Here is an 8,768-nt window from a genome sequence, read left to right as displayed (position 1 = left end):
AAAAACTAATATGGTTACTATATTATTTTGTGCCATTTTGTGTGTGTGTGTATCACTAAATTAAAACAAATTCTAGATTTAATTAGACCACCCTATCAAAGCAAGTATAAGCAGTTTAGAAGTTTCAGGAAAATAAAAATATTAAATTGGTTAAGAATATATTTATACAATGTCTACCATGTTAGGTACTGTAGGCAATTTGTATTACATTTTAGAGTATGCTTTTGCGTGTACTATCAACCATAAATGTGAGAACTATATTTTTTTGGCGTAGTATTTTTTTAATACTATTTGATTGTGATGATTTATAAACATTTGATTGGAAATGGTTCAATTTAAAATACATACTTGGTTCGAAAAATCAAACATTCTTATATATTTTTGGTAAGATTCGCATTTCTTTTATAAAAATATACATGAGTATACTAAGGAAAAGCAGGTCAGAGCAGGACCCTTCCTCTGGAAGTGGATTTTCCATTGGTTTAGTTGGCTAAGTATGTTTTTATGGCAAAATATAAACAAAATGCCATGTTTAAAATTCTTAAAATTTTTGGCAAAAAATTTTTCTATTGGCCGAATTTTTCTAGACCGACAATTCCTGTTTTACCACCACCCCTCCGCCTTCGAACCAAGAGCTGGATGTACTTATGAGGATATATATATAGGAATATATCATCTTCATGTTTTAAAACTTCTTGCTTTTTTACCCGCATAACTGCAAATGTAAAAAAACTACATTTAAAAAAAATCATAAGAGAGCAAGTTTGTCCAGAAGAAAATTTTCTTTTAGAAATCCTTTTCCAAATTTAAATTTGTTTTCTCATTTTCCGAATAAATCATAGAAATATGTGAAGGTTTTAATACTTGGATACATAATATAATTTTTTAATAACTTTAGTTATAAATTTTACCCATAATGATCTTTATAAAATTCGGTCGTTAAGAAAGGTAACAATAGAATACTTAATGCAAATGGGGTGCAATTTCCTGATAATTTTTACCTTTTGGTAATAAATCCTTGTCATATTTTCGTTAAATTGTAAACTAATTTCATTGTGGTTTGATGTAACGAAAATTTGCACTACGACTATTTATGATTTGCGGTAACACAGTAAATAAACATTTGTTTTATAAAAATTTGTATGCAAAATTGTTATTTTTTGAAAAAATGGTCAAAATACGATATTTACCGAAATTTTACTTTGATATTTTTTAATGATATTCGCTTGTTTTGATATTTCTGAATTTTATATGCATGCAAATTCACTTGAAATATGCATTTTGCACACTAACTTGGCCTGATAAATTCCTCAAAAATTATATTATATAATTGTGTAAAAATTCGATGCTTCTTTACATTTATTTTGATAGTTTTTGTAGCATGCCAATAAATACTTCACCTATTGGCTATGCGTTCAAGATTTTTATCAAATTCAGTCAAGATATATTTTATAATTAGAATGTGGTATGCACAACACGGTTTGTACTCGTGCCTGCAAATCATATATTACTTTGGTATTTTTTGATTATACCTTATTTAAACTTCTATTTTGTTTTCATTCATCAATATTTTTAAATAGTTTGAATGAATTTGTGAAAAAAAAAACGCTGCCACATACTTACACAATAGTTTATGACTGGTCCCCGCTCGTTTCCTTCAAGTCCAAGTCTGTAGGCATTGAGAGGCAGAAAGTTTTTTTCTACTGCACTTGTTGTGTCTGTGACCATAAGCGTGTTACGGATGATGTTACTATGATGTGTTGTTAATCAATGGCTAGGTAAACCAAAAAAATTCGCAAAAGTAAAAAAAAAAAAACTTATAAAAAAATTGACGTCCAATGCAAAAAAATTAAATGAGAAAGTTATAGATCTCAAAAAAATTTATCGATTGACGTCTGGTAAGTATTTATCTGATTGACGAGAAACCTTGAAAAAATGAGCAAAAGTAGTCCTTTTGAAATTCGTTGATAAATTTTTTTCTTTTTCGATTTTAAAGTTGATATTTGGTGAAGCTGTGAGTCATAGGCTCACAAACCTTCAGTTTTTTTAGCAAAAAATTTTGAAAATATTTCAAAATATCGCATTTTTTCGAACACCTTTCGTAAAAACTTTTCTCTTGTTCGAGGGATTATGGTAGGACGATTTTTCCAAGGCAAATGTCTTCGTCTAGACTTTTTCTACCATGGTATTTTAGCATCAAGTGAAATTTTTTAATTTTTGATGCCAAAATTGGGATTTGAAAAAGTAAATTTTTTGGAGATATCCACACAAAAATTTTTGTGTGACTTATTATTATGCTTAGTTAGTTTTTTTCATATGGAAATGTCTAGTAAGAACTCCTCGTTCTTTATTTCCTACAGAAAATTTTGTTTTATTCAACCGACACCTTTGAATAATAAAAAAATTCTTCTTGATATTGGTCACTACTGTGTCTGGACGGACAGATTTCATCTTCTGTAATGCACAACCTCAGATTTAACGTTTTTTTCTAATTTGATTACAACAGTTTCTTACTAATTGTAATATAAATAATAAATAAATAATTATGAATACCTGAGGTCTTACATATGATATTGAACAAAAATTCAAAAATTCTTAAAGAATAATAATGCACAAAAGAATTCGTGGAGGTAATTGAAGTTTATAAATAATTCAAAAATATTTCATTCAATAAATTAAGGAAAAAAAATTTGTTCCATTCAAATTCTTCACAATTTTTATGCAAATTATTCTAAAGGTATGCTGCTGTCAATAAAACAAAATATTTCATAAATGTTTATACATTTTTAAACCAGACTCTCATCATTTTTTAAACGGTATGCCACCAATAACAAATCAAACATTTATAGATTTCTAAAATTCCTATGTAATTTGTAATGTTAAGCTTTCAACCACAAACAAGACACGAATGTTCGTGACTTTTAAATACTCTCATAAAGGACTAGGATGATGATGCATTCTGAAAATTGGTATTGCATAATTTCCGCATTATTTTATTTGCCTCTTTATATACAAATAATAAATATATTGAGTTGAAGTAAGCGGCGTTGTTTTTATAACAAGTAAATATTTCTTGCGTCAACGATCTTCATACTTAATTTAAGAATATATTATTTAACTATTTAAGTATATTTGACTACTTCAAAATTGAAGTCTAACAAGTAAATATTTTCTTACTTGCAACATTGTAAGATTATATTTTCTTTACTGTAGAAGAAAATTTAATTAAAATTAAGTATATCAATTGTAGCCGTAAAAAGACAATTTATTAACATGATTTCGATGGATTTCAATCTGTCTCAACTAGAATTTCGATTTTTATTGGTTTTTCTTTTTTTAAATACCTCTTACTTTAGAAAAAGTACTTGAAGTAGATGAGTAGGTAAGCCAAAAAATATTTGGTTTTTGATGTCATTCCGTTGGAAATGTACTTCTGTACATGAAACCAATGTTTTCGCATTCAGAAATGTGATAAAATATATAATAATTTTCCACCCTTATATTTTTTAGGTTAAAGCAAATAAAAAAGTCTTAAGCATTTTTCGCTAACTTTTGAAATTTTGTAATAACATAATTTCACAAAACAAGCATAAAAAGTACTTGAAAATTGTTGATATGGCATTTTTTCAAAATTTCAAATTCATAATTATTATCTCAAAAAATTCAATTCGTAAAAATTAAATTTTTAGAGTTATTTTTGTCACACTCGCGAACGTTTCTAACAGGCAAGATGTATATTGGAATGATATGGAAGATTAAAAAAAAGTTCACTCACTTATAATTGAATGTTTAGTAATAATAATTTCAAATGATAGATTAAAATTTCGTAACTGCAAATATTTATAAAAACACGTGTTTCATATCATTTCAAAGTTCATTTATCGTTGCTTCCACCAAGTCGCAAAAACAAAATTATTTTTAACGACGTTAAGCAGTTTTATTATGATAAAATTTGATATTAATATTACAAATGTATAAAGTTAAAAAAATACACTTCGATCTATTTGCTTAGTAATAAATACATAATTAAAAATTATAGATAAAATAAATTTCTTATTTACAAAAAGAAATTTAAATAAAATTCTTATCGTTTAAAATAATAATTTAATGTCGCCTCCACCAAATTAAAAAATAAATAAATTTATTTTTAACGCCGTTAAGCGGTATGATATACGATAAAATTTGATTGATTATACTTAATTATATTAAGTAATGTTTCAAGACAAAGTCTATTTGATTAGAGCATTTTTTTGCTTTTTAAGTACAGCAATTTTTAATACACCAGCAGCCTGTTTGTATGAAGAATTTAAGCTTGTTATTAAAATTCGCTAAATTTACAAATTGCGCGCTAATAAAAAGTTTTAAATATCATTCTCATGCTTGTATTTCGTAGCAGAATATAAGTGTATAAGATAGACATGCGGCGGTTGCTTGAAATATATAGTGAACAGTTGGTAGATAAAACAACTAAGAGTGATTGTAATCAAATAAATACTTAGATTAATTGGATTAGAGAAAATCTTTTTTTCATTTTTTGGTCCACCGGTCCATTTTTCATTTCTGAGTCCATCGGAAATTCTCCCAAATTCCCGTATGTCTAGTCCGCTACTGGAACTGATATTAACATAAACTTTTCATAAGCGCATAAGCTGTATCTTTTACTATATCTAGTACAAAAATATATAGAAAATTCTAGCAATTTTAAAAAGCTTGCATGGAAACGTGACCCTAGCTGGTTGGACTGATTTATATGCCTATTAAGTTCAAATCCACAAATACAAAATGTTCTTATCATTTTCTGTATTTAAAAATATATTTTAATGCAACTGAGTAATAAATAATTAATCATATTTTATCATATTAAAACTGTTTAACGGCGTTATTATAATTTTATTTTTGCGGCTGGGTAGAACGATAAATGAACTTTGAAATGATAAGAATTAGGTTTTTTTTTTTTTTTTTTTTTTAAATAAATATTTGTTTTACGATATTTAGTTTTTGTTATCTCCCATTTTAATTGGATTTTCTAAATACAAAGTTAGCAGTTAGTTTCAAGTGTATGTTTTTCACCATTTCATACATTTTATTTTCAATGTTATAAATTTTGTATAATTTTTAATTGGTTTGTGAACTGATCAATTTACCATTAAAAATTCGAACCAATTCAAATGTTAAGATTCTAAAAAATTATGTACTTAATCATGTTTGGTGTCAAATACAGCAACTTTAAAAGTTGAGTTAAAAATGCCAGAAAAATTAAAAGCGAAAGCGTTTGCGAAAAGTTCATAAGGTCCCATAATTTCAACATTTTGATGAATTCTAGTTTGAAACAATAATTGAATTATACATGAAATTAATAAAATTGAAGAGTCGTCCTATACGCTAATCTGTTAGAGTCTCAATTATCTAGTTCGAGCACTCGATAGTCCGAAACGTTAAGTTACTGTACACTTTTCATTCGCCCTTTTCATATCGCTCCATGCGCTTGTGAGAGTACAATCACATAAAAATTACATACATGTATGCAAATGTTGTTTTCAATACAATCCCAATAATCCGATGAACCCGTGTTTTTGTTGAATCTTGATTTTCGAGATTTTATATTATTCATTTTAAGGGTGCCATTTAAATTTTTTTTTAGATAAAATTTGTTTTAGTCTAAATTGTTGTATATTCATTCATTATATAAAATTTTGGAAGCAGATAGGTAACAGCTAGTAAAAAATATACTACTTTTCTGAATTTATTTTAAAGTTTCTAGAGATATTATGATATTTAGTTTCATATTAACCACATCAGAAAATGATTTCTTTTTAGTCTATTGGCAACTGATAGTTTGTTTAACATGCAAACGTTTACATAACAAAATTTACATAACAAAACAAAAACATAACTCGATGTTTGATTGATTCAAAAAACCAAAACAATAACAAACTTAAAATGGCTTAAAGGTTGATTATAATGGCTTTTGATTATAAGCAATTTTGCATATCAAAACAAACTTCTTGAATCAAAAAAGAAATCAAAACAAAAACAAAATTTTGCCTCAATGATCTAAATAGTAAATTGCAAAATTGGCACGATTAATAAAATTGATCTTCATTCACGAGGTAATCACAGCCACAGATGATCTGATTTCTGTTAGAAAGTATTTGTTTTCACTCTGAATATGGAAATAAGTTGTTGTTTCAAACAGTACCCGGATGACCGAGCTTTGTATTTTTTTGAGTTAAAAAGACACAAATTTTATCACTAATATAAGAACCGCTTAAAAAGTCTGCACACAAATACCAATTTGAATGTCCCGCTAATCTGCATTATTTCGTTAACTACAATAAACACCAATAGATGTCAGAAAGAGTCATATTTTGCAGTTTGTTTCAGTTTTTTCTGAAAACACGGATAAAATACAAAATTTAACCTAGCTAGATCGATTTTTCGCCCCAAAAACTTCCTGCATATTAATTTTCATGAAAATCGTTGGAGCCGTTTCCGAGATTGCTGATGATTAGCTGTAATTAAAGGTGAGAAGAAATAGAAAATTTAGAATTTTTCAATTGTTATATGACCGATTTGAAGAAAATATTTATCATAATCACTGCAGTTTGCTTTCTCCTGAAGGATGTACGAGCACCAAGGCAATTTTAAATAAAAAGCTTAATACTTATTTGAAGTTGGACTAAGTCTAAATCAATTCTGAAAATTTAGGGAGATGGCTCCAAAATGTTAACTAGCTTCAAACTAGTGAATAAAATAGTTTACTGAATAAAAGTTCTTGGTCTTGCTTGTAAAGGTCATTTTCAATACATAGCTGATTTTCAAAGTTTTTTTATTCTATATACAAATAAAAATTTTACATATAAAAAATAAAAATGAAAAAAAAATCAAAACAAAAATAAAATTTTGCTTAAAGATTCAAAAAGTGAATTGCATAATTACAAAATTGGCACGATTTATCCAATGATTCTCTTCATTCATAACGTAATCAACCACAGGTGATCTCCAAAATTAATAGTTTATAGATTGAATGAAAATATTCAAATATTTCATAAATTAAATCAGCTACTCACTATATTCAAGAAAAATAAATTAACATAATTTTACACATTTTTGTATCAAAAACACGTGCATCTCCTTAAACCATTGTCTTTAGGTGCAATAACTTTAAAATTATAATTTTTATGGAATTTTTAATGAAATTTATTCAATTCAATAAAATACTTTTATTTAAGCCATAAATTTTTATAAATTTTTAAAATAGTCAATTTTTGTTTAAATATTAAATCATTAACCCACCTGCAACTAAATTTGTGTGCAACAGATTATACGCCAGAAGATATATGATTTAAACATTGCATACTTTTTTTTAAATTTATGATTTCAGAAATAAAATGATTCGATGTTCTAATTTTAAATATATGCAGGAGAAATTTGAATTTAAATAAAAATAAATATAGTAATGGTAAAAAATGATTACGTACACACGACGCTTACGTCTAATTCATAGAATAGTCTTAAAATGCAATAGATAATATGTGCCCCTAAACATTGAACGGGTGGCGGTACGATATATTTACAAGAATCGTGATCTAAGCAAGCGTCTGGCACAAGTGTGTCAAAATGAAATGTGCTTGGCATATGTGTAATGGAGCATTTTGATTGGAAGAAAAGAGTGAAATAAAGTGGGTCATTTAAATCTTAAAGTGAAATATAAATAATTTCTACAAATATAGTACTCAGATATTATTTATTCAATATACAGTAGCTTCTCGGTATATTGGGGTTTTTTCTACATTAATTACCAATTCTTATGGCTACTCTATTATTGAGTGTATAAATGAAAGTTGAAATGAATACAATTAGGACCATTTAGGAAAAGTATGTACTTTTCACTTTATATTGACCATGACCGAACGGAATAGTCATCTGAAAAATGACCTGGGATTTGATCTGGATTAGTGATAGGACGTGATAGGACGCATAAAAAGCGAATGTTTGACAAAAAATCATCAAAATTTGTATCATAAATTGCAAAATAATCCCAAACTAAACTAACATGTACTTACTCATATTTTTATTTCACTTTTAAACACACTTAAATTTGACTGTTGGGCAAATGTAATTATAGCAAACTAATCTCAAATAAAAAAAATAAAAAAACACTGAAATTTGCCTTTCTAGTCGCAGGAAAAAGGCCGCATCCCGACTGATAAATCAACGCTCAGCAAAATCGCTAATGATAAAAGTTTGAAATCTCGAGAAGATATTGATTTTTTACTGTAGGCGTCATTTAAGAAAGGATATTTTGAAATTCATCCCCTAAAAAGGTGAAGTAAGAGATGAAAGTTTGTACGAATATAAATATACAAACCGAGTTCATTGCGTAGCCGATTTTAAAAATTCTTTCAGCTATAGAATGCAACATTATCAGCAAGTAACAAGGCCTGTACCTATTTTATTTTTAAAGTAGGGTTCCACACTAAAAGTTAAAAAAATCCATTAAATAGGGACCAAAACGGAGGTTAAATGAATGTAAGGAAATTGAATGCTATAACGTGAATGTTAGTTATTTATTAGTTTGATTAATGCCATTGCCTTAACTAAGTGTGTTTAAAAGAGATGATTAATAAATTTATCAGTTTGTTTTGAAAAATCTTGATATACAAATATTCTACAGTTTAACTTAAAAATGAATCCCAAATATATTAAAAATAAATAAATTTACATAAAAAATAATTATAAATTAACTGACATAATTATCTATTATT

Source organism: Chrysoperla carnea, chromosome 4 (genome assembly GCF_905475395.1).
Source record: "Chrysoperla carnea chromosome 4, inChrCarn1.1, whole genome shotgun sequence".
Classification (NCBI taxonomy): Eukaryota; Metazoa; Arthropoda; class Insecta; order Neuroptera; family Chrysopidae; genus Chrysoperla; species Chrysoperla carnea.
This window is presented reverse-complemented; position numbering follows the sequence as displayed.